Source organism: Patagioenas fasciata, chromosome 5 (genome assembly GCF_037038585.1).
Source record: "Patagioenas fasciata isolate bPatFas1 chromosome 5, bPatFas1.hap1, whole genome shotgun sequence".
In the NCBI taxonomy this organism is placed as follows: Eukaryota; Metazoa; Chordata; class Aves; order Columbiformes; family Columbidae; genus Patagioenas; species Patagioenas fasciata.
Window position 1 is genome coordinate 25,041,673 of NC_092524.1, and position 25,181 is coordinate 25,066,853.

The window sequence follows — 25,181 nt, forward strand, 5'->3', positions numbered from 1 at the left end:
CCAGGTGAGTGAGTGATAAAACTTCTCTTTAATAATTCCTCACAGGTTCATGGGTGCTTATTCCGTGCTTAAACATGTAAAACTTTAATAATTCCTTGCCAGATTCAGGCAAGTGTATACATTTCCCAGAGTCAGGAATGGCTTCGTGGATCTCCATTGTTATTATTTGCTGCACCTTTAATAATTACCTTGGCTGATACTCGAACCTGTATTTATGTCACTATTGGAGGGCTAAAACCCCGTCTTCCACTGGTTAATCTGCTGCACCTTCTGTACCAAATAAAAGTTTGGTTTGGACCCTGTTGTCCATCTAAACTAACTTCGGAGTGCCTCCATGACAGTCTGTCCTGGTTTTGTTAAAAAGAAGTTTCTCTTTCAGTGAATTTGTCTGTCAGCTAAAGCCTTCATATTAGCTGCATTTTCCTGGAGAACCAGATACAAGTTTTGGTAAACACAGCAGTAGAATGTGAAGTTATGATAACAAATTGATGCACCTCTTGTGACAGGGGCAACAAAACCAGGTGCCCCAGAAACTGACCGATGGAGTATAACATCCCAGTCACGTGAATACTTCATATAAAAGTGGGAGATCACGAGGATCTTGTCCCTTTTCCTTTTCACTTATTGCCGACATTAGGAGAGGACCTTGCTAGTCGTCTCTGCAAACTGAGGCCTAGTGAGAGACTGAATCCAGTTCCAGTTGGCTGCAGAGTCCAATCCAGGACTTCAGGTGCCGGCTCTGCAGTTGCTGAGACTTTCAAGACTGGTTTTGTATATTTTGTATTATTTTCTCCATTCTTATTAGTAACATTAGTAAAACATTTTTAATTTTTCCAACTCTTCTCTCTCTGTCCTTCTTTTCCTCCCGGTCACCTGTCCTTAATGGGAAGGGGGAAAGAGGGAGGGGTAAAAGGGGGAAGTGGGGGGAGGAGAGGAGGTTAACAATACATCTGCCAGGGTTTTATTGTCACCCCACAATCTAAACCCTCGATAGATAATTGGCGCCCAATGTGGGGCTCGAGGAAGGGGTACATTTGGAGATTTTTGGCTTTTCTACTGCTCTGACGTACTTCTCCAGCCTCAAAGGCTAACAAGGCAGCCCCCCCTTTTTCACACACTGGTCATTGTTGCTGTTGTAATCATAGCAATCACTGTGACAGTCATTCAGACTCTGGAAATGAATCAAATGATGGTGAGACCATATCAGCATCAGTTGCCCATTGTAAGAAAGTCACTAGAAAGACTACTCATGCAGCAGGTGATGGCACAGAGGCCACAGGGCCACAGGGCCAACATCAACCCAAGGGGCATCATCAGCACAGGGAGGAGATTAAGTAACCACTACTCAGTCCTTTTCTCCAGGTGAACTGAGAGATCTGCGAAAAGACTTCAGTCATCATGAAGGCGAGAATATTTTAACCTGGCTGCTCCAATGCTGGGACAATGGGGCAGAAACAATTGAATTGGAAGGTGGTGAAGCCAGGCAGCTGGGATCTCTATCAAAAGATTCCACCATTCATAGGGCAATTTCAAGAGAGTCTAATGCCGCTACTCTCTGGACCCGACTCCTGGCAGCTATGGAAGTAAGATTTCCCTACAAGGAAGATTGTGTATCCAAGTTAGGGAAATGGAATATTATGGACAGAGGTATCCAGCTCCTGAGAGAATTAGCTGTGCAAAACATCATCTATTTTGGACCAAACAGCCAAGAGGGGACGGACCCAGATAGAATCAATTGTACATGACCTCTGTGGCGCAGATTTGTACAAAGTGCACCACCTGCATATGCTAAGTCATTGGCAGGAATGATCTGGTCATCTGGAGGTGTACAAAATATTACTGAAGTGATTGAGCAGCTCCGGGACTTTGAGGACAGCCTTGCTGGTTCTCTACGGGCTTGTGTCTCCGCTGTGGAGAAACTGTGTGAAAAATCTGATGACCGGTTTGAAAAGCTGTTGTGAGAAATCAAAGAACTCAGAGAAGACACGTATCATTCATGACCTGCACAAACCTATGTTTCAGCTATTAGGAGAAGGTGTTTCCAATCTCGAGAGAGAGGACAGAGGCAGCTCACAAAAAGAGGTTCACTGTGGTTCTTCCTAAGTGAGCAGGGAGAAAACATGAATAAGTGGCATGGAAGACCTACCTCAGAACTTCAAGAACAAGTACGTGAGATAAAAGGAAAAACTCCTAGGAAGGTGGCTGCTCCAGTTTACAAAAGGAACAGAAGAGATTCTGATGCTCTTGAAGGAACCTCTAATTCACACCCAGAGACTGTGCAAAACAGGAATTAGAGGTGTCCTCCCTCCAACCAGGTGGAGGAAAGGGGTAACAGAGTTTATTGGACTGTACAAATATGATGGCCTGGTACAACACACCCCCAGGAGTACAAAGCTTTAGTGGACACTGGTGCTCAGTGCACAATAATTCCTTCTAATTATAAAGGAATGCAATCCATTAATATTGTTGGAGTGACTGGGGGATCCAAGGAACTGACTGTTGTAGAGGCTGAAATGAGCCTAACTGGAAAAAACTGGCAAAAGCATCTTATTGTGATTGGTCCAGATGCTCCATGCATCCTTGGCACAGACTACCTGAAGAGAGGGTATTTTAAGGACCCAAAAGGGTATAGGTGGGCATTTGGTATAGCAACTGTGGACATTGAGAAAATCGAACAGCTGTCTGATTTACCTGGTCTCTCAGATGACCCTTCTGTTGTAAGACTGCTGATGGTTGACGATCAGCAGGTGCCAATTGCTACCACGATGGTGCGTTGCTGGCAATATCACACTAATTGAGACTCTTTGATTCCTATCCAGAAGTTGATCTGTCAATTGGAAAGCCAGGGTGTGATGAGTAAGACTCGCTCACGTCTTAACAGCCCAATTTGGCCAGTGCATAAGTCTAGTGACAAGTGGAGACTAACTGTAGACTATCGTGGCCTGAATGAAGTTTCACCACCATTGAGTGCTGCTGTACCTGAGATGCTAGAACTGCCATTTGAACTGGAGTCAAAGGCAACTAAGTGGTATGCTACAATTGACATTGCTAATGCATTTTTCTCTATTCCTGTAGCAGCAGAGTGCAGGCCACAGTTTACTTTCACCTAGAGGGGCATCCAGTACACGTGGAATCGCTTGCCCCAGGGGTGGAAACACAGTCCTACCATCTGCCATGGACTGATCCAGACCATGCTGGAGCAAGGTGAAGCTCCAGAATATACCTGCAATATATTGATGACATCATCGTATGGGGCGACACAGCGAAAGAAGTCTTTGAGAAAGGTGAGAGAATAATTCAGATTATTTTGGATGCTGGTTTTGCCATAAAACAAAGCAAGGTCAAAGGACCTGCACGAAAGATTCAGTTTTTAGGAATGGCGACATTAGGAAAGGACCTTGCTAGTTGTCTCTGCAAACTGAGGCCTAGTGAGAGACTGAATCCAGCTCCGGTTGGCTGCAGAGTCCAATCCAGGACTTTGGGTGCCAGCTCTGCAGTTGTTGAGACTTTCAAGACTGGTTTTGTGTATTTTGTGTTATTTTCTCTATTCTTATTAGTAGCATTAGTAAAACATTTTTAATTTTTCCAACTCTTCTCTCTCTGTCCTTCTTTTCTTCCCGGTCGCCTGTCCTTAGTGGGAAGGGAGGGGCAAAAGGAGGAAGTGGGGGGAGGAGAGGAGGTTAACAATACATCTGCCATGGTTTTTTTGTCACCCCGCAATCTAAACCCTCAACACAATCACACCAAAGCTTGAGGAAATTCATGACAGTGAGATTCCTCAGACTGCACCATGAGGTGAAGGGTGCAATCAGTGACACTTGAAGTGCTTCTACGTTAACGCACGCAGTGTGAGGAAAAAGTAAGGTGAACTAGAAGCCTTGGCCTTTTCCCAGGGATATGACATAATTAGCATTAATGAAACCTGGTGGGGTGAGTCCTGTGATGGATGATGGATGATGGATGGCTACAGGCTATTCAGAAGTGATAGGCAGGGTAGGAGAGGCAGGGGGGTGGCACTGTAAGTAGCAGAGGGACTGGAATCCATGGAACTGGCAGTTGGTGGTGGCAAAAGTGAGAGCCTCTGAGTGAGGATTAAGGGTCAGATGAATAAAGCAGATGTCATTGTGGGGGTCTACTATAGGCCACCCAGCCAGCATGATGACACTGATGAGTTGCTCTTTAAGGAACTAAGTGAAGCCTCTAGGTCATCTACCTTTGTCCTTATGGGGGACTTCGGCTTGCCAGCTGTAAACTAGATATATCACACAGCTGGCACCAACAGGTTCAGAAGATTCCTGAAGCATCTGGATGATCAATTCTTGGTAGTGGTACTGAGGGAACTGACCAGGAACGGTACCTTCCTAGATTTGCTACTCACTAACAGAGAGAGTCTCATGGGAGAAATGGTGACTGGTGGCTTCCTTGGACACAGCGACCATGTTTCAAAATCTGTGCTAATGGGAGGAAAACTGTCACCAAGACCACGTCAGTGGAAGCAAGGCCAGGCACCATGGGAAGACTACAAAGATGCTGCACACAACTGTAGGGAGGAAACTCGTGCAGTCAAAATTCAATTAGTATTGAAGCTGACCAGTACTGTGAAGGACAATAAAAAAGGTTTTTAAAAATATCTTAATGCTAAAAGGCAAACTAGAAATAACATTGGCCCATTACTTGGTAAACATGGTCACCTTATTAACATGGACATAGACACAGTCAAGATGTTTAATGCTTTCTTCACCTCGGTCTTCAACACCGAAGATGGACTTGGGGCCCCTCATAACCCTGGGCTAGAAAACCGTGGCTGCATGAACAATAAACTCCCAATCAATGTGGAACTTACGTGGGATTTGCTACTCCAGCTAGACTCCAACAAGTCGGTGGGGCCTGAAGGAATTCGTCCAAGGGTACTTAAAGAGCTGGCTGATGTCATAGTGAGACCTGTCCCCATGATTTTTCACACTCATGAGAATCTGGAGAGGTCCCACATGACTGGAAGCTGGCAAATGTTGTCTCAGTCAATGAGAAGGGTAACAGGGATGATGCTGGAAACTACAGGCCTGTCAGCCTCACATCTGCGCCTGGCAAAATTATGGAGAAGATTGTTGTGGAATTTATCAAAAAACATCTGAATCACAATGCAATAATTTACCCCAGCCAGCAAGGGTTCATGAGGGGAATGTCCTGCTTAACAAACTTAATTTCTTTCTACGACAAGGTTACCCACTTAGTTGACCAAGGGAAGCCTGTTGATGTGACGTCTTTGGATTTCAGTAAAGTCTTTGATACTGTCTCTCACAGTATACTCCTGGACAAGATGTCCAGCACACAGCTGGAAAAACACACAGTACAGTGGGTTAGCAACTGTTTGTTGGGCTGGGCTCAAAGGGTTATAATAAACAGGGTTGTGTCAGGCTGGCAACCAGTCACTAGCAGGGTTCTGTAGGGATCCATCTTAGGGCCAGTACTCTTCAGTGTCTTCATAAATGACTTGGATGCAGGACTTGAGGGAATACTAAGTAAGTTCACTGATGACACAAAATTATGAGGTGCTCTTGACACTCTCGAGGGCAGAGTGGCAGAGGGTTCTGGACAGATTGGAGAACTGGGCAATCATGAGCCACACGAAGTTCAACAAGTGCAAGTACTGGATTTTGCATCTGGGTCACGGCAACTGTGGCTGTACATACTGACCAGGGGATGAGATGCTGGAAAGCAGCTCTGCAGAGAGGGACCTGGGGATTCTGGTCTATGACAAGTTGAACATGAGCCAACAGTGTGCCCTGGCCGCCAAGAGGACCAACTGTGTTCTGGGGTGCATTGCCAATCGGGTGAGGGGGGTGATTGTTCTGCTCTACTCTGCACTGGTGCGGCCTCATCTGGAGTACTGCATGCAGTTCTGCGCACCACACTATAAAAGATATACGGGAGAGTGTCCAGAAGAGGGCCACAAAGTTGGTGAAGGGTTTGGAGGAAGCTGTAAGAGGAGAGGCTAAAGTCACTTTATTTGTTCAACCTGGAGAAGAGGAGATTCATTGCAGTCTACAGCTTCCTCACAAGGGGAGGAGGAAGGATAGGTGCCAATCTCTTCTCTCTGGCAATCAATGACAGAACCCAAGGGAATGGAAGGAAGATGTGCCAGGGGAGGTTTAGGTTAAACATTAGGAAAAGGTTCTTCACCCAGAGGGTCGTGGAGTGCTGGAACAGGATCCCCAGGGAGATAGTCATGGTCCCAAGCCTGGCAGTATTCAAGAAGAGACTAGACAACACCCTCAGACACATGGTGTGAACTGTGAGGTTGTCCTATGCAGGAACAGGAGTGGTACTCAATGATCCCTTTGGGTACCTTCTAACTAATTTCATTCTATGAATCTTCGATTCTATAATCCTATTGTACCAAATTACAGTGGTTCTTACTGATGAACTTACCTATTCTGGGGACCAGAAATTTAGTTGAAACCTTAGATCAGACTGTTCTTCGATCAGTCTGCTTACTGATCTTGATGGGTTTCATCCTTGAAGATGCTGAGTGCTTCTATGAAGCACAGACTGTGTACATCTTCCAGTAGAGAGTTGAGAGCCTCCAGTATCTTTCCACAGATGCCCAGGACCCTGCAGAATGGAACTTCCTATCCAGGGCTTAAAAAGGAGCTATGGGACTGATTACTGTGTATTGGTTCCTCCCTCATCATTTAACATTGATGTCATCTGTCTATAAACCTATCAGATCAGATCAATTTCAAATTAAAACCCTGACAAAAACAGGTTCAAAGTGTTTTGGTTTGTTGTTTTTTTATTTGTTGTTGTTGTTTTTTGGTTGGTTGGGTTTGTTTTTTGTTGTCTTTTTTGGTTTTGTTTGTTTGGTCTTGTTTTTTTGTTTTTTGTTTTTTGTTTTTTTTTTTTTTGTTTTTTGTTTTTTGTTTTTTTGTTTTTTTTTTTCCTTTTTTCTTTTGACTGCTACCTTAAATTTCTCATGCATATGTTATATGGCTTATATACAGAATTATGCAAATGCACATACAGGTTACATCAGCCTTTGTTTATGTGCTTATATATGCTGCTTCTGAAATAGTACATTGTCACACTGTACAATAAGGCTTAACTGTGTTAGCACATATAAATTAGAAAAAAAGATCTACAGGGTTAGAAAGTCAACTCATTAAAGTTAAATCTCCTTGAACCTTAATTTAGCAATGGAAATTAGTGATTCTCACATTCTTAGCCTAAAATCAATTAAAAGCATTACTTTGTGGGAGACATCATCTACAGGTTAGTATAGCAGGAAGAAAACAGAAAAGTGAATATTGTTCTTGGGATGGTCTGATTTTGCATATTCTCCAAAGAGGTATGTTCCTGTGGATAGACAGAAGAACAATTACATCCGTTAGTGACCTGAAATTTTACTAATTATACACTAAGCATACATTAAATTATTCAAACTGTCTTCTTTCTTTGCGTATTTGTCAGGACTTGGCATGTCATGCAATATAGTTCAGTGATTCATTCATGTGCTTCAATTTCTCTGATAAGTATATTATTTTGCATTTCCTTCCTTGATCTCAAAGGAACACTGAGCTTTAATTTTACAAATATTTGGAAAGTAAACATTTGATCAATTCAAATCTCATAAATCTAAGTTTTTAATTTTTATGCTTTTAAAATGCCTAATTTAGCTTCAATTTTAAATTATTATTTATCATGCAAATGAAAAGCTATTTCCAAAATACGTGGAATTCTTGTTGAAATATGTGTGCTCTGTCTTCTTCAGAATTGTGTCAGAATGTTTTCTAGATGTAAAATTCCTGGGTTTGATGAATCTGTGTGTCCCATAAAGAAGGTGATCAAAATATTCTGCCTTCAGTGCAAAACTTTATTAATGTTTGATCAGCACTTTGAGATCCGAACTATAAAAGTGTAAATTACTCTGAATCTTGTAGTACAAGAAAGAGAGAGGAACAAAATTTAAATAAAAGCAGGGAAGTGACAGTAAAGATGAAATTATTCTAAGTTACTTAAGAGCCTTGAAGTAAGCTTGCTCATGAGGCAGAATTTTGACCTGTCATACTCTACAGGCCAGAAAGAATATACAGTCCAAATGACTACAAATAACAAAATCAAAATTAGTTTATACTTCTTCAAATAACGCTGGTAAACATGAAAAATTTAATTTAAAAAGATCAAACAGTTGTTGTAAAACATATTATTTCCAATGTCAAATAAATGAATGTCTCTAAGAAATGTTAATGGCATATGTGGTTTCACATATAGTTCTCATTAAACTAGAACATGTCTAGTTATTTTGTATATGAAATATACTGTTGCTCTAGAGAAATATATTGTTCCTCTAGAGAAATTCTTTGTGCCAGGCACTTGAGTTAATGTTTTCTCATACCAGAGGCATGGAACTAAGACAGTAGAGACAGAAAGCATAACACCAAAACTAATTCTCTCCCTAATATGCAAACGATCAGATCACGAAGATATTGCACTTTAAAAACCATAAATACTTTAATCCACCTAAGGCTGGCTGTAATTGCTGCTTTGTAGGTGTGCAAAACACTAATAGGATGAGAAATTAAGCTAAGATCCTTTTTGTTAATGGAGGTGGTCTGGTGGTGAAAACTGTCAGTTTTTCCAGACTCGCAGCCTGGTTCTCCAAGTACCAATGTCAATTGAATTTTTCCATCTGACACCAGTAAGAAAAGGCCCAAGCTGTGGTCCTAGCTGTACCAAGTTATTTGCCATCTCCATGCCAACTTTAATGCACAGAAGGGAGACAGCGCCTTCAAACAACCACAAGTCCTCTGAGGATTAAGATATGTACTACCTAAATGAAAAATAGGCAGTAATTTCACCAGTCACAGTCTTGTAGCTTCTTCAGGAATACAATGTTGTCTATCCTAAGTCATACAAACAGTGTATTGTATTATATCATAAAGACTACTTGTTGTTTAGAAATGGAGATCCTGCAGACTGATTTACTGCTTGAACACATACTTAGAAGCTTTGTAATGACCAGAGAAGGTTTTTTTTTGTCTACTATCTGTGATTTATCCAGCATTTTGTTATACATAGAGCAAGCCACTGACAAATCAGCCTCCTGCTGAGCACTGGTATTCCACTAAATAACAGCACATTTAAAGCTAAATTGGAAACTCATCTCTTGAAAATAACTAGTTTAAAGAATTCCCAGTTTGGTTCATTTATTCTTCATCTTCTGTTTTACCAAAGAAGAAACACAGCAGATAAAATGTTGGAGCATTTACTAGTTGGCTTTCCACTAAGAATGACACAGTTCGTCCATAAATGGCAAGTGCTTCAGCTTATACTGTAACAGGCAAACCTCTTTAATATTCAGTCTAATATCTACACAGTTATCAAAAGTAGACACTTGTTTCTGTTCACTCAGGCTCAGTAATATTCCAGCTTAAAGTATAGCCTCTTTCCCCTGGGTTTTTCAAAACTCTTATATTTTTATGTTGTTGTCAGAGACTGATAAGGATAATGGTTCAAACGTTGTGGCAAAACCAGTTCATCCAGCCACAGGAGATGGTAAATTCAGTGAATTACGATTTACATACCAATGGCAAGCTAATGAGCCACAGAGAAGGCCGGCCGGCTGATACGGGAGTTGGGGAACATGCCAGAAGGCACATAGCTCTGCCTTCTGATATACCCGGTATGTCACAAATGGAAAAGCTGAGACCCTTCGAGATGGCCCAAGAGTTGTCAAACTTTTGCAATCAGCCCCCCCAGACTTTTCTATCTTTTTGCAATAACACCTCTGCAAAAGACAAAAGAAAACTTATGCAAGTAAGCAACCCAGAGGGCTATAAAAAGCTCACCTAAACAAGCACTGGAAGGGAACCCACCACCCTGAGGACTCCTGCACCCACCAGCCTCACTGCAAGAACTGGACTAGACAGTGGAGGATGCTGCGCTCCCCAACTACAAACCCCAGCGTCCTCGCCGCCGGACACTGGAGGCCAAACATCACTGGACCCGGACTACAAGTCCCATCGTCCATGCTGCAGAGCCGTAAGAGAGGCAGGATCCCTCACCTTTTCTTTTTTCCTTCCTCTTTGTTCTCGTCCTTCTCTCCTTCTCTTTTTCCTTCCTATATCCCCATTTCTTTGCCTCTCCTGCTGTGAGTGGTGTAATAATATAAGGCTCACAACCCTATATGTGCCATGAACTCCTTTATGTAAATCCCTTCTCTGTTAAGCTATTCACTAATTAGACCTAAGTAAGGTAAATCTTTCTGCTGCTGAATCATCTATAAATTGGGCCAAGCTGCAAAATAAAAGGTGTTGCTTTTTTTTACAGACCTTAAGTACTGTGTGTACTGTTTTCCAGCCAAGGGGTCCCACAAACCTGAGTCACCTCTCCCCACCACTCATCCTCTGGGCAAGATGTGAAAGTTATGTTAAAAACAAACAAACAAATAAATTAAAAAATGGTCGATCAAAATCAAACCAGTTTTTCTATTTTTCTATTTGGCTTCTGTCTGATAATTCGAGATTAACAATCTTCTTCATCTTTTTGACATGACCAAAACCATCCAAACCCATCCTTCAACATTCATTTCTTTTCTGTGAAAAATAGATATCTACTCCTGATCAAACACCTGACATTTTGACTAGTGGAAGAAGAAACAAATGAAGTTAGAAGTCCACAGATTTGTTGTTATTCCCTATGCACAAGTAGGCCTGAAATTGCTATCTTTTTTCAAATTATATGAAGGGCAAATTTGCAAAAGGTAATATCCTGACAAGAAAAAGGGAAAAATATTTTGCTCTGCTGAACTCATGTGATTCCTTAACTTTAGCTTCTATAGTGTAAAAGGCAATGATTATCATTGACCTTTGTGTTTCAGCACATATTTACTCAGAGAATTCTTAGTAGCTCTTTTAAAAAGGTCTCAATGCAATAGGAATTTCTCAGTTCATTCCCACTGCTTGTAGATGTATGCTAGCAATGCACCATTGATTTTTCTTTGATAGAAACATAAATTTGAAAAATGCAGGTATTCCAACCCAACCTCTGTATAGGCATTTAAAAACTGGGTAAAATGAAATTGTTTAAAATCTGAATATACAATATTACTTGTTTCAATTTTGATTTTGATGGGTTTTCTTGCTTGTTTGTTTGTTGTTGTTGTTGTTCTTTTGTGGAGTTTTTTAGCTAACTGAGGTAAAATAATGCAATTTTATTTATTTGTTTAATAATTCATGAGGTATATAACAAGAAAGAATAACAGAAAATTCTTTCAAGACTCTACGAAGTCAATTAGATAGTTGCCAGGGTCTATCCTAAATACATTCTAAAATGCTCAACTTTTATTTTTTTTACTGAATCAGCCATACTGAAACAAACCTATCTGTATCCTCTGGTACTCAAAGGGCTCAGGACTCCAAACAACTGTAAGATCCAGAAATGTAAATTAAACTGATGGAGCATCAATGAAGACCATTAATAACTGAAGAAAAGAATAAAACCTGTAACAGCCCTATGTGGTCCTCTCTATTGTCCAGGCATTTCCACAGTGTGCTATGCTCCTTACTAAAGCTAGATAAATCCTTGTATTGATTTTACTGGTCTTTTAGTGCCTAAAGTTTGAAGAATATCTAAGGCTTAAGAATTATCAGGCTCCAATAACGTAGTCAATCTTTTTTACCTCTACTCACATTTTCCATTGTGGAAAAGAGTAAGATTGCACTAGGCTTTATGTGTTGACAACTGGTGTCCATTTTCAATACAATTCTAGTCTCAGTAAAAAGGCAATCACTTATTAATTTGTTGAGCATGAGCCATTCAGTGCATTTCTCCATAAGGCTTTTGAGACTTTTGGTTATTCCTACTGTTTCCTCTGTATTTGATTAATTTTTACACAGTTTTATTATAGCCATGCAAGAGCAGGGGGCAAACCAATTAGTCTTTAATTTTTATCAACACAGATCTTATTTTTATATCAACAAGATGAGTCAAGTAGAATAATAGAATCATAGAATTGTTTTGGTTGGAAAAGACCTTTAAGATCATTGAGTCCAGCCATTAACCTACCACAGTCAAGTCTACCTCTAAACTATGTCCATAGGAACCTCATCTACATGAAACATTTCATCTGTTAATCCCATGTTTGAAAACCATATTTTTCACAGCAGCCCGGAGAAAATACTTGGAAATACAGCAAATATAAAAAGACCACTTAGTAACTAGTAAATAATACAAGATTACAGTAGTAACTGAAGTATTCTCCCATACTATCTCAAGGTAGAATACTGAAGCCTAAAACACTTATGGCATTTTAGCACATTTTAGCACTGTCAGAACTGCAATACACAAAGTATACAAGCAGAAAGGGAAAGCTGCTTTGCAAGAGGTAGAAAAAAGTTTTATAAAATCTTTAGGCACAATTCTTTGCAATCTTTCAAAAGCCATCAGAATGTTATAAAGTAATAACGGCTGTTACACATTTATTTGTAAAAGTCTGTTTATTTTCACCCTCTGGAATAAAAGTATATTTCACGCAATCTCATAATCTTTTTTCTTCTAGATTGTTTGAAGATTATTTTTCTTCTACATCATGTATGATTACAGAAGTTTTACAGGCTGTCAGGAAGTCTTATCACCAGGAATTATACAGCAAAACAAAGTTTTATAGAATACTCACTATAACCATGATCTGGAAAATCAGCTTATGGTTATAGTGAGTATTCTATAAAACTTTGAAATATTTTAATTTAATCCAAGTCTTTATTTAGTTCTTTCAATGAATAAAAGAGTTCTTGTCTAAGAGCTGTATCCATACAGCACTGGACAAGAATGGAAGAGTAGCAAGACTTGAGGAAATTACATAGGAAATATCTTGGGAAATTTTAAATGGGAATTAACAATTTACTGTGGATTTTAGACACGGCAACATAAAAATGAAATTCCAATGTGTGAAGTTTGTCATGTCACTATTCATACCTTCACTTTTCTAAGAGAAATAAAAGTAAGAAAGCAACTTCAAAGTCTGTGTCCCAGAAATGGAACATAATTTCTCCCTCTTCAATGTGCCTTATAACAAAGCTACATATACTTCTTACTGTAATTTTGGAAGTGCAAATGGGAACTGAACTCCTACGAACTTAGGCTAGTGGAAATTCTATTGCTTGTGAGACCTTTTACCATAAGATGGAAAGCCACTTATTTCAGTACTTTTATTCACTGAAAACTACATATTCACTGAATTTCATTCAAACTTTTGGAGAAGTAGGGCTCAATTAATATCTTGAAGCTTGCAACATTCTTATTATATAAAAATAACAAAGACAAAATGCAGAGAAATAGATACATCTTACAAAACATTCAAGAATCCCTTAGAAGAGAAAAGTAAAAACCAAAGTCTCTGACAAGGTGTATAAAGGTAATCGTTTGCTTAAATATCTTACTTTATTGATTACTTGCTATATGTATCATACTTCAATTCAAGCTGGAATTTAATTTAATTTTAAGCTTTTAATTTAACAGAAACAGGCTTCTTGGGGAGTCTCTTCTATTTACAAGATGAACTACTGAATTGTTTAGGTGTTTTTCAGAGGTACTCAGGTAAGGAATTGTTTATTTGAAGAACTACAGAAGACTGGGGATTGACTAGACCTATTCCAGCTTAAGCTGCAAATACCTGTAGTTGCCAGGAGGTATTTTCCCAGGCCTTTCATACTTGGAAATAGCAAAATCAACTCTTTGTGGAGATGCACTTATCCTTAAAGGCACACAATAATCCTTCTTCTTTTCCCTTTTGCACTCAAATTGCAGAAATACACTCTGTCAGAAAGAGCCAATCCAAACAGAGAACAGCGTAAAACTGAGCAGAGTTGCGTGGTGCATCATGCAGAAATCACAGAAGCCATAATACTTTCCTGTGTGGTATATGAGGAGCATTACCAAATATTAATAACTGTATGTTTTCCCTGTTTGATTTGGAGATGACTTTTGCTTTCCGGATAAGGTGATTTACACATTTTGCACAAACAGGTTTTTTGGTTGCAAACACTTGAACTCTTCTTGTTAAAAAAAGTGTGAACAGGAGTTTTTAGAAGAAGGCTATTAAACTACGAAAGAAAGACTCATAGAAATATCTGTTTATAATAACAACTCAACTCATGTAAAGACTAGCCATTTCATAGGAGAAATCTAAGAAATTCTGTGTACTTTGTTTTGGTTGGCATCATGGTTCTAGATTTGTATTACCTTTAAAGAAAGCATAGAATCCACATATTTTTCCATACTATTAAGACACCTTGGTGATATCCACTTCAGTTCCTCTCTGTTCCTCTTAAAAATTAAAAAGAAAAAAAAAAAAAAAAGCTAATTCAGGGTCAGCTCGGTGAATACATTTCCATTGAACTGCATGAAATACATTGAATTGGTAATCTTTGAGAATGGTAGGAAGGTAAAAACCAATACAGAATTCTGTACTTGAATTTGCAAACTGTTTTCAATTTCTTGTCATGAATGTCTAATGCTCAGTAAAAATTTCTGAAGAATTCTGTTGCTCTTCAGTTTATAAATTACTGGGTTTTGATCTGATGAGGAAGTTTCAAGTCTCATTCTATTTTACATTGACATATATTTCACTCTCAAAGATTCCTGATCATTCAAGATTCAATTTGCCATCAAGTGAAATAAAGGCTGATGTAAGGTGGAAAACAGTAATTCCTTTAACTGCTTTAAAGCACATTTTAAGACAAAACATATAGAAAATCATGATAACCAGGCAAAGCTACAAAGTTTAGCTATGTATAACACTGGGGCTAAGTCTTTTACCTTTTCAAAATATATAAATAACACTTTAGGAGAATTCCAATGGTTTATTAAACACCTCCATAATTCCTTCCATTAGCTACCTTTAAAACATAAGAACCCCCCCCTCCATGGAAACTGTTAAATTGTTAAAAAACTTCCTCTGCTGTCAGACACTCATTTCACTACTAGGCTGAAAAGGTGGAAGTAGGAGGGGAAAAGCAGTGATTGTATCCTCTGCTGCTTGTTTATATAATGCACAATATTAGGGGTACATGCAGGATGCAGAGGGAGTGCTTTGTTCCTACATAACAATAAACAGTACTACAACCTGGTCAACACCCTTTGTTTTTAAAAGGAACCAGTCAGTAGCATTTAAAGGAGAAAACAAACTCTGAAGCTTTTTAGCTTGATATCAGGCCATTAATTCAACAAACCCACCGACTAAATAACTGGCATTGTGTCCTTGATTTTTCTTGTGGGTGTTGCAGTCAAATACCAATAAAGTCCAGCCTTTGAGGCTCTGAGTGAATACTAGCCTCATGTAAATTGAGTGATTATTCTACCAGAAAAACCCTGCTTAATATAGTTTAAATTTTCAAATTTTTGCCAAGGTTGAAAATTGCAGAACTTCAGTAGTCCTTTCTAGAAGAATTTATAAAAAAGAAAAATTTACACCTTGAGAATTCTTACTATTTGTGGTTAGAGTTTTGTTGCTTTCTTCAGTCTCAGACTGAGATAAACATTTGTTTGCCATGGTACATTGCAGTAATTTTCACCCTGAAAATGCTGAAATTCTTTTGCAAATTTATGACTAAGCTTTTTTCATTTCAGTGGTGGTTCAGCTATAATATTGAGCTGACTGGAATAAAAAGTTATAAAATTTATTTACTACAAAGCAGTTCTGTTGCAGGCAATGCCATCTCTTTTCCATACTTTTTTTCCTACATTTACCAGATTAATTCAAAGTTTGCTTCAGTTTTTAAGTCTTTTGAGCTAGTGGTAAAACAATATATGAACCTGGAAATACTAACAAGAGGAACTGAAAAAGCCAACTGTGGCAAAGAAAACCTTTTTTTCTGCAATGGAGGAAATTACAAACTATTAACAAAAAAAAAGTAGGTTACATGCTCTGTTTTCCAAAACAAAAGTAGGTAAGGATTATACAGGGCATTTCAAAGAGATGGCCCCAATTTGAAATCACTATGCTGGTGACATTGGATCCATCTTTTTGAAACACCCTGTACTGTCCTGTTTTAACTTACATAACAAATTGATGATGTGATCCTAAAAACTAACTTATGCCAATCAGTATAGCTATATTATGTACTAAAACTTCACAGCTGTCCAAACCGGAGACAAAAATGTTATATTTTTACAGTAGCTACAGATACCTACACTTTCTGAGGGTTCCACCACCTCTGTGAAGAGAAGATAAGGATAACTTTACATTCTTATTATATCTTGGTTATTTCAATTTGATAATTTAATCCAGAGCTTGAAGACTAAATTTTGCAGCATTTATACTTAGTGAAGAGTGTGAGTAGGTGTATCTGAGATAGCTTCTATTAAGATATCCAACTTACAAAACAAAACAAAACAAAACACTTTGCTTCACAAGTACTTTACAACAAAACCTGCAAGATATTACTCTTATGTGCCCATAATGAAGTTAGGAAGAGAGAAAAAGAAAGAGAAAGAGAGATGAAAAGGAGAGAGATAGGTTAAGATATCAGAAGAAAGGTAAGATCTCACCACTCCTTTGTTCTTGGTGGTGGGTGCAAAACTACATTAATGCCGTGCAGCACACACAGGCACACACACAAAAACACAAAACAGACAGACCTCAAAGTGTCCAAAGGGAGGAAGTTTTATAACCCAGTCCATTTGCATGCGAGATAGGAGAGGTGGCTCGTCTCTTTCCTCTACTCGTTCTTCATGCTAATCAAGCCAGAAATGAGTTGGTGGTAAAAAAATTAGAGGGATGGTCACAGTGCTGACCATAAGTGAGTTGTTTTGTCTGTTACGGATAGCTGCTGGTTTGTGATTTCTTCTAGAGGTTGATTGTCCACTAGATGACACACCTTGATCATCCCAATTAGGATTGAGGCCTTGACAGTAACAGTGTTAATTGTCTTAATCTTAAAAATGTATGCCTTCATTTCACAGAAACCTTGAAAGACAAAAGATAGATTGTCTGCCTCCACAACCACCTATCTTTTCCTGTCCAAAGTTGCAAATACCAGATGTTTAACTCATAACATACACTGTTAATGAGTTCTTTGTTTTGCAAATATGGGACGGGGTGGATGCTTCAAGGTTGTCACAGTATGTTTTCATTTGCAAAAAGCACTATTTCTTAATATTCCTGCACAATTTTGTACACAAGTCTTCTGAGCAGTGCCAAGGAACAATTTAGTGTCCCTATAAAATCGATAATCAATTGATATGGGAAATTTCAGAAGCAAAAGCTCATTACACGGAGCTTTCATGTAACAGTTACTGAAACTGAGAGAATGTTGAGACAGCCCATGTACGTCTCTGCAATCTTATCTCATATTGTAGGACACCTAAATAACAGAACTACCCTACTGACTGTTCAGTGATGTCAGAAAATTGTTATGTAACAGAGCAAGTGTAAATAGTGTGTCTTTCTTCCCCTGTAGTCAAGGACTTCTGTATTGTTGATCTCTTGATGTATGCTTCTTGGAGATATAATGGTTATTAGGTTAGAAGGTGATATTTCCTCCATATCCAAGCTTGATCTGGTAAAGAGCTCGATCATGGGAACTTATTGACTTAAATCTTCACTACCATTGGGCTATTTGTACCGGATTCCTATGCACACTATAGACATTCCCTAATTTCCAGTATTGAAACTCCCTAGTTGACATTCTAGGCTTATGCAGAATCATTTTGGACCTGTTTTAGTGCAACTTCTTTCATGATTCCTCTTTTTCTTCAGACCCAGCTCTTACAGGCCTTTCCAGAGGCTCCAGTACTATCTGTGGCAGAAGCATATACCTGCACATAGTAGTTTGGAATTGAGTGGTGAAAACAAGTTGTATCTGTGTTGCATGTCTTCTTCGGATTTAGATTAAATTTTGGTTTAAAAACCTGTTCTAAATGTAGGGGAAGTACTCAAATGTACATTAGCTCTGCAACTTCTCTCAGCAAATGAACTACCTATATATCAGGGAGAATCTCATCATTTATGTAGATAATGGGGACAGTGTGGAGGACTAGAATACCGAAACAGAGGGACATATCTCCATGACATATAGCTGTACCAAGGTGTAGCATCTGATAGATTGATCTTTGCACCAAAATGATTTTATTTATTTATTTATTAAATCTAGCACAGGAAAACGGTTTACTCAGGACATACCCTGTTTCCCTGAAAATAAGACACGGTCTTATATTATTTTTTGCTCCAAATACTTTCAGAGAAAGACAGCAGAATATGGGTTTCTTGGTCTACACATGAGTATTGCACCCACACAGCTTCTGCTGTCTTCTATAAAAAGAATCTCAATACAAGAGTTCATTAGTTGTATTAGTGGCTGACTTGCAAACCAGAATTAAATCCTATATCCCAGACAAATATTTAAGAAACAAGATTCCTGTTAGTATTTACTTCTCTTAGTGACAAGAATTTTGGTGATTCTTATGCTTAGTGATGTACCACAACACATGTGGTTTCATTATTATGAGTGTGTACTGAAAAATAGGTGATAGAGTACTTAAAGTTGTGAAATACTTTCATAGATGTAATTTTTGAGGTATCAGAGATTATTATTGTTTTCTGAAATGTCCTGTATTTCTTGTTGTTCTTACTGTTTGAACATCAACGTTTTCAATGTATTGCCAAGAAAACTCATAAAGAAAATCTGAACATTTATGCACTGACTACGCATGATTTAGATCAGACTCTAGTGAAACAGCAACAAGGAACTACAGCTGCTATCGAAGATGTTACGTAACTGTACTACTTTTCAATAACATGAAGTATCTTATGCAGCAGATAGCCGATAATCCAAAGAGTCCCTTCCCAACTGTCTTGTGGTCCTTGCATAGATAGTTCTTATTTTCCAGAGAATCATCTATCTCAAAGTGAAATTAATGTCTGTGTAGATAGGCAGTGTAAAGACTATGAACTACTTGTTATAACTCACTTATATCTCTAAATTAGAATTTAATTTAAATGTAAACAGTGTATTGGTCTTCTGCAGGTTCCAAGAACAATGGTAAGTCTTGCACTTTTAACTATATAGTAAGTATACAGAAAGACTTTTCAGGTTATTGGACCTAGATTTCACCCCATTTCTGTATTCTCATCTGCTACATTTAGGGACCAGTAGAAAAACAAAATAATGAGCTGTTGAAGACAGGAATTTGGAAGACAGGAATAGGTTTTTGTATATTATCCTGCCAATGGCGCCATTGTGAACATTAGCAATCAAGAATCATTAGTGCCAGAGTCTGCAATGGATTCAGTTCAGGGGTCCAGATCCAAAATCAGGCTATCGTTGACTTTTTGTCAATATATAAATCATTTACAGAAGCATAACCAATCAAAACAGAATACCATTTGTGTGCACATGAATGTCTGGCTGTTCCTGTCAAGAGTGACTCATGTTTAAAGGGCACAAATTATAAAGAGGTCTCAAAATGGATATTTAAGGTCTGATGGTAGTTTGTACCAGCATTTTTACCAATGAAAAATACTGCTTAATTGTTCAGAAAGTTTAACACTTGTTTACACTGAAGTAAAAGATACTACAAATTATTAAGGAATGGAAGCTCAGGTTCAAATTTTATTCCTTACGTATATATATATATAAAAGGCCATATTAAAATGATTAGGGTATATGGATGAATGAAGAATTAATGCATTTCATTATATTTTCTGTATTTCATTGCAAAAAAAATTAGGTTTTATACATTGACTTGTATCTTTATTGTTTTTTCCTAGCTGCTGTGCTAACAGAAATAGAAGAGAGCAGAATAGAACTGCTTTCTACGATCATCACTTACACGCTGGCAAATGCAACTGCTATGCTGTTTATTACATATAGTGCTGCAGTGGGAAAAGATGTCTCTAGGGATTAGGGACATATTTGTGACAGCAGCTGTATATGTATAACAAAGATATAACCTCTCTCTGTCTGAAAGCTTACCACCAAATTCTTCATCACCACAGAAAAGTTCATCAATTATATACCTTTATTATACATTCTTAGTGACTATTCTCTTCTTGGATTGCAAGTGACTACTCAAATTTAGCTGCAACTCCTTCCCAGGTAACATAAAATAATCTTAAAATGTATTTTAATGTTGTGGGGTTCATTTTTTTGTACCACAGAGCAAATGTACTATTAATGTATGACTGCATTAAACTGCATTAGTTTAATTTAATATCTTAACATTTGATAGCACCTCTCACTTTCTCATACAGACAAGCAACAACAGATGAGGAATAGATAGAGAAGCACACTAGATACAGTGGTCAGTACAGCAATATGTGCTCACAGCAAATCAGGATCTTGATCCAGAATCATTACATGCAATGAGATTGCCATTGATTTCAACAGAAGTAGGATAAATTCTTGCTGCCTAGTCTTGCCAGTAATTTGAATGCTAAATGAAGTTGACTTGTATCAAAGTCCCTCTGTGTTGGAATATGATTATAGAAACTCAAATACAGAGAAAAATATTATATATTTAAGTCTGCACTCAAACTGAGTGTCTATACTGTAATTCTGTGAGAAGAAGCAAAAATTTTAGTCTGATTTCTGTGATACAATGATTCCTATGCAAGATTACATATTAGAATAGACTTGTGTTTGACATTCCGTATTTAATCCCATTCTTTACTCTTGGCAAGACCTTTCTATACATGTACCTGAGGACACTATATGCATGTTTCCAGTCTTGTGAGAGATTTGAAATAGCACTTGTTACTGAAATTCATCGTCATTTCTTACTAACTAAAAACCTGAGGGGAGGGACAAAAATATTAAAAACTTCATCTCTTCCTGACAGCTGACCTTTCAGGATTAAAAAAGGATTACAATAACAGTACAAAATAAGTTTTGAGCTGGTGAAAACATTATCCATCACATCAGCAAAGACCCTGCTTCAAATGACAGTAAGTCTCTTTGTTCAGGTTAAACCATGTTTTCGTACATGTATGTGAGACTGAATTTAGTGCCTACTTGAGGGGAACTGTTCAGACAATCTTTATTGGCTTGAAAATGTCAGAATTATTAACTTTCCATACAAAACTCTTCAGAAATAAAAACTTCATGACACCCCGCAACACTCTTGATAATCTAGGCCTTAACTCCACTACTCAATCCTGAGAGACAGTTCTTCCTCACTGGTTGAAATCATATGACTATTTAAACAGGCAGATGCCCCTGGGTGCCCAGAAAAAGCACTGCCCTTCCTTTGTCATTTACATGAACTTCATATGCCTCATTTCAAAAGACGTAATGAAATAAACTAGACTAATCCTTTAATAAGCAACAACCTATGACAATGTGAATACCTATATGCACAAAACAAAAGCTCAAAAAGATGCTTTGTAAAGTATTCAAAACTGAGGTTGTATATTAGTCCCTCCTGTATATGGCTACATCTGTCTTAATAGTTTCTTACTTCAAGTAAAACTGTCGTTGTTTTGAATTCAACCAATTTGAATTCAACAATGGGTGAACAAGCAATTGTAATAGAATGCCTGTTTTGTAAAGTGGACTCTTTAGTAATTGTATTTAATAGGAATGAAGTAGTTTTTCAGTCTGTACCAAGCAATATAAAGTAGTGACAATGCATTACTTAACATGGTATTTTCCGACAGGTCTTTAGCAGCTAACCTTGTTGGAAATACTAAAAGTGGGATGAAAGACGTTGTTTTAAAGTCCTGTGTTATATCTATGCCATGTTGACTGCACTGAGTGCTTTTGTAGAAAATTCATTCAAATACACAATTGTACTGTGTAGGAACACTTCCCTTTCATTTTCTCTCTCAGTTGAGACTCAAAACAGAAGACCTGAAAACTTTGTAGGTAGTGGAAAATAGTTGTAATTTTCACAATTTTGAGTGTAGAGGAACATACCAACTAATACGTTTCCAAGTATTTTTTGGTTTGGTGTCCAAATATCACACCTTTCTTCCTTGATAAATAAAAGGACAACTGAGAAGTCTTTACTGTGCATCTTTAGTGGTTTTCTGTAATGAAACTGTTAATTTTGATGTCATCAGATCAATGAAATTAACACTAATTTAGTATGATTCAAATATTTAAATTAAACGAGAACCCAACCTGAAGATATCACAGCTGCAGTGTAGCACCACTGCTATGTGATTTTTTTCTGTATGAGGTTTTTCTCCTTGTTTGCACTTTTCTTTCCTTGCAATTGCCTTACAGAAATATATTACTTTGCTTCACTGGTTTACAAAAATACATGTATTTAACATATTCATTTTTTTTTTCTTCTCTTCTTCCTCCTTTTTTTTAATGAATTTGAGTCTCCTGGGGTTTAGACTGGAATCTTAAAAATACAACTTTTGGTTTCTACATGCAGTGCTTTCTGTTAGGATGGTTTTAGGACTGAATGTGTCATGAATGATGCTGAGGACACAGTCTAAAATGACAAATTATTTTAATGCTTATTGCTGATGTGTTCATATTTGCAGAGTGAATGTAGATGTATTTCGCAAACCAATACCCTTAAAGGTACATAATTGCAAACAATATGGATGTTTGTAAATTATTAAGACTGTTGCAGCACTGAGAACATTCTGGGTACTGAAGAAGATTGTAAGGCTACTGTGAATACTTCAATAACATTAAAAGGTCACAAAGAAAAAAACATCTACTTTTCAGCCATGACCCTGTATGCTCAGAAAAATGCAACTCTGGTGCTCTGGCTGCAAAAAGTTTGATTGTGCTCCACTGCAGCCTCAGTGGCATTTCATTAGGGCACAGCAGCACAGATGACAGACAGGAGACCCAGCAGAGAATGATCAATAAAATCACTGTTGTATTTCAATATGTCATCAATAAACACCATCAAGATGCCTTCTGTCTATACTTTAGGTTAAGCCAGAGGAATTCTAGTTCTGAGTCGTAAAGAGCAAAATCAAATAAAAAAACTGACATGATTCTTTTCATTACATTGCCACAAGTCTTCCTCATTGCTATCCTATCAAGTGACCATACTATGATTGTTCAGGAAATCTGAAATATGAATGGGACCTGCTTGTCTTGACAACAAGTATAGTGAGTCGTGATGACATCGATCCGTAGCCCTTTCCAAGAACTAAAGACGCAGAGCAGTTTTGCAATTAGGTAGTTGCAGTATTTACAGTATTCAGTCTTTATATTTATTTTGAATAAAGCTCTATTTAATTGTAAATTTAAACATGCGAAGTTTTCAAACAGCATTATGTATTTTTCTTTCAAGAAAAATGCAGCTCTTACATTTAGAATCTCATGCAGGTTCTTATTTTAAGAAGAACAATTATGAAGATCCTTATTCTTTAACCACCTAAACTTGAGCAAATATTTTATCACATCCCAGTAAAGTTCATAAAATGTTACAATAACATGGAGATACAAACACTGGTAGATGGGGATATAAGAAAAGAAACTGAGTATAGAATTACTCAAAATTAATAGGGTTTTACTTCAGTTTGGGCAGTGCAGTGAGGATGGTAAACAGTAGAAAGCAGGAAGTTACAATAAAGGACAGTATGAAAGTCAAATAGAAGGGTAGAACCTATTAATTCACAGTCTTCATTATTAAACTAAAAAGACTGTCAAACACAAAAGGGCAGATTATACTTTTAAAAGATGTTCTGAGCAAGGAAGATAACTGCTACCTTAAGCCAAAGATTCAGTTCTATTTCTGTTCCATCATTAGAATTAAGACTCCCTCTCTTAGATGGAGATAGGAAATAATGTAATGAAAAACAAGTTAAAATTTATTTTAGATGTATTACAGAGAAACACCTCTTGACACCATGTAATTATTTTCCTGCCAAGTATCCTCAAACATTCAAATATAATTCAATTTAATTTAATTATTATATATCAAGTCAATTCAAGTGTTGTAAGAGACAGTGGTTCTTAGTACACAATATCAGTTCAGGAGGCTAAGGTGTTGTGAAAGTCTCAAAGCTTGCTTTCTGAAATAATATAAATTATTGTTTCAAGGCCTGTTTGTCCTGGGGAACCAGACAGGAAAATGCTTACTGAAGTGCTTGCTTGTTGGACTTGCTGTAAATGCTTAACTACAGTGAGTTAAGGCAGAAAATGTGTGATCATTGTGAGCTGCTAAAATTCAAAAAATGCTTAAAGCTTGAGTAAGCTCAGGAGAAGCTCAAGCAATATCAGCCACCAATATCTGGGACCAGGCTGGCAATTTGTCGAGTAATGGTCACCACCAACTGCCATCAAAACTGCACATAAAAAGACCTTGGTGTGACCACCCATCACTAGGACCTGAAACCTGAGACTGGCTGGACCTGAGACCAGATATAGCTGCCAGCACTACTGGGACCTGACACCTGAGAGCTGCCAGTCCTGGCGAGACAGAGACAGTGTTGCATCTGAGTGGTGTCTATCTCTTGTTTATCTCTTGTTTATCTTCTCAAATACTTGCTTAATTTGTCTCCTGAATTTCATTACTCTCTGTTGCTACATTCTACATAATCAATGGATTGAATAAATTGGCCCAGTTGGTGGCATTCAACCTCATTTGTGTCTTAATCTCACTCTTTGGATCATTTCAAAACAATCCCGAGCCCAAAATTGGACCAGGACCCCATAAGTGTTTTATTAAAAATCACTTTTTTTACATTTGTAATTGATATGAACTTAATGTGAAATTCAGGAGACTGAAAACCAAAACTCGCTAATTTTCTATCACTTGTCCAAATCTGATTACATACAAACAATGTACATATTTGCAATGTTGCTCTTATTTTAAGGTAGAAAGTAATCTAATGCATTTGATGAATTCTAAGAAATTGAGACAACCTGTACTGGATTATAAGACATTGGACTTTACACAACACAGTTCTCCTGAAGAAGACTTACAGATTATATTGACCTATTAAACAGTTCTTTATGCAAATAACTCACCCTGTTTCTATCAAAATTTAATCTCTGAATAAAACATTGTGTCTCTGAAAAAATACTTCTTTTCTTTTCCCTGAAAAAAGTACGAAGCCTAACCCTCAATTCAGGCATATAACATGGGAAAAGATTGTTTTACTTTGTTTAACATTACTATTTTTAAAAATAATGTAATAATAAAGAATTTACCATATGTTGTTTTTTGAAACATAAATTTCAATGAATGCATTCTACGGTTAAGAG

At 37.6% G+C, this 25,181-nt stretch overlaps 1 long non-coding RNA gene across 1 annotated transcript; it reads right to left on the reverse strand.

The window, feature by feature from the left end:
• Positions 1-7,268: 7,268 nt before the first annotated feature.
• On the reverse strand, positions 7,269-16,767 carry LOC139828048 (uncharacterized). The gene is made up of 3 exons (XR_011739207.1): positions 16,636-16,767; positions 14,239-14,322; positions 7,269-7,353 (listed from the first exon to the last, which is right to left on the reverse strand). It is a non-coding gene; the product is annotated as an uncharacterized lncRNA (long non-coding RNA).
• Positions 16,768-25,181: the final 8,414 nt, after the last annotated feature.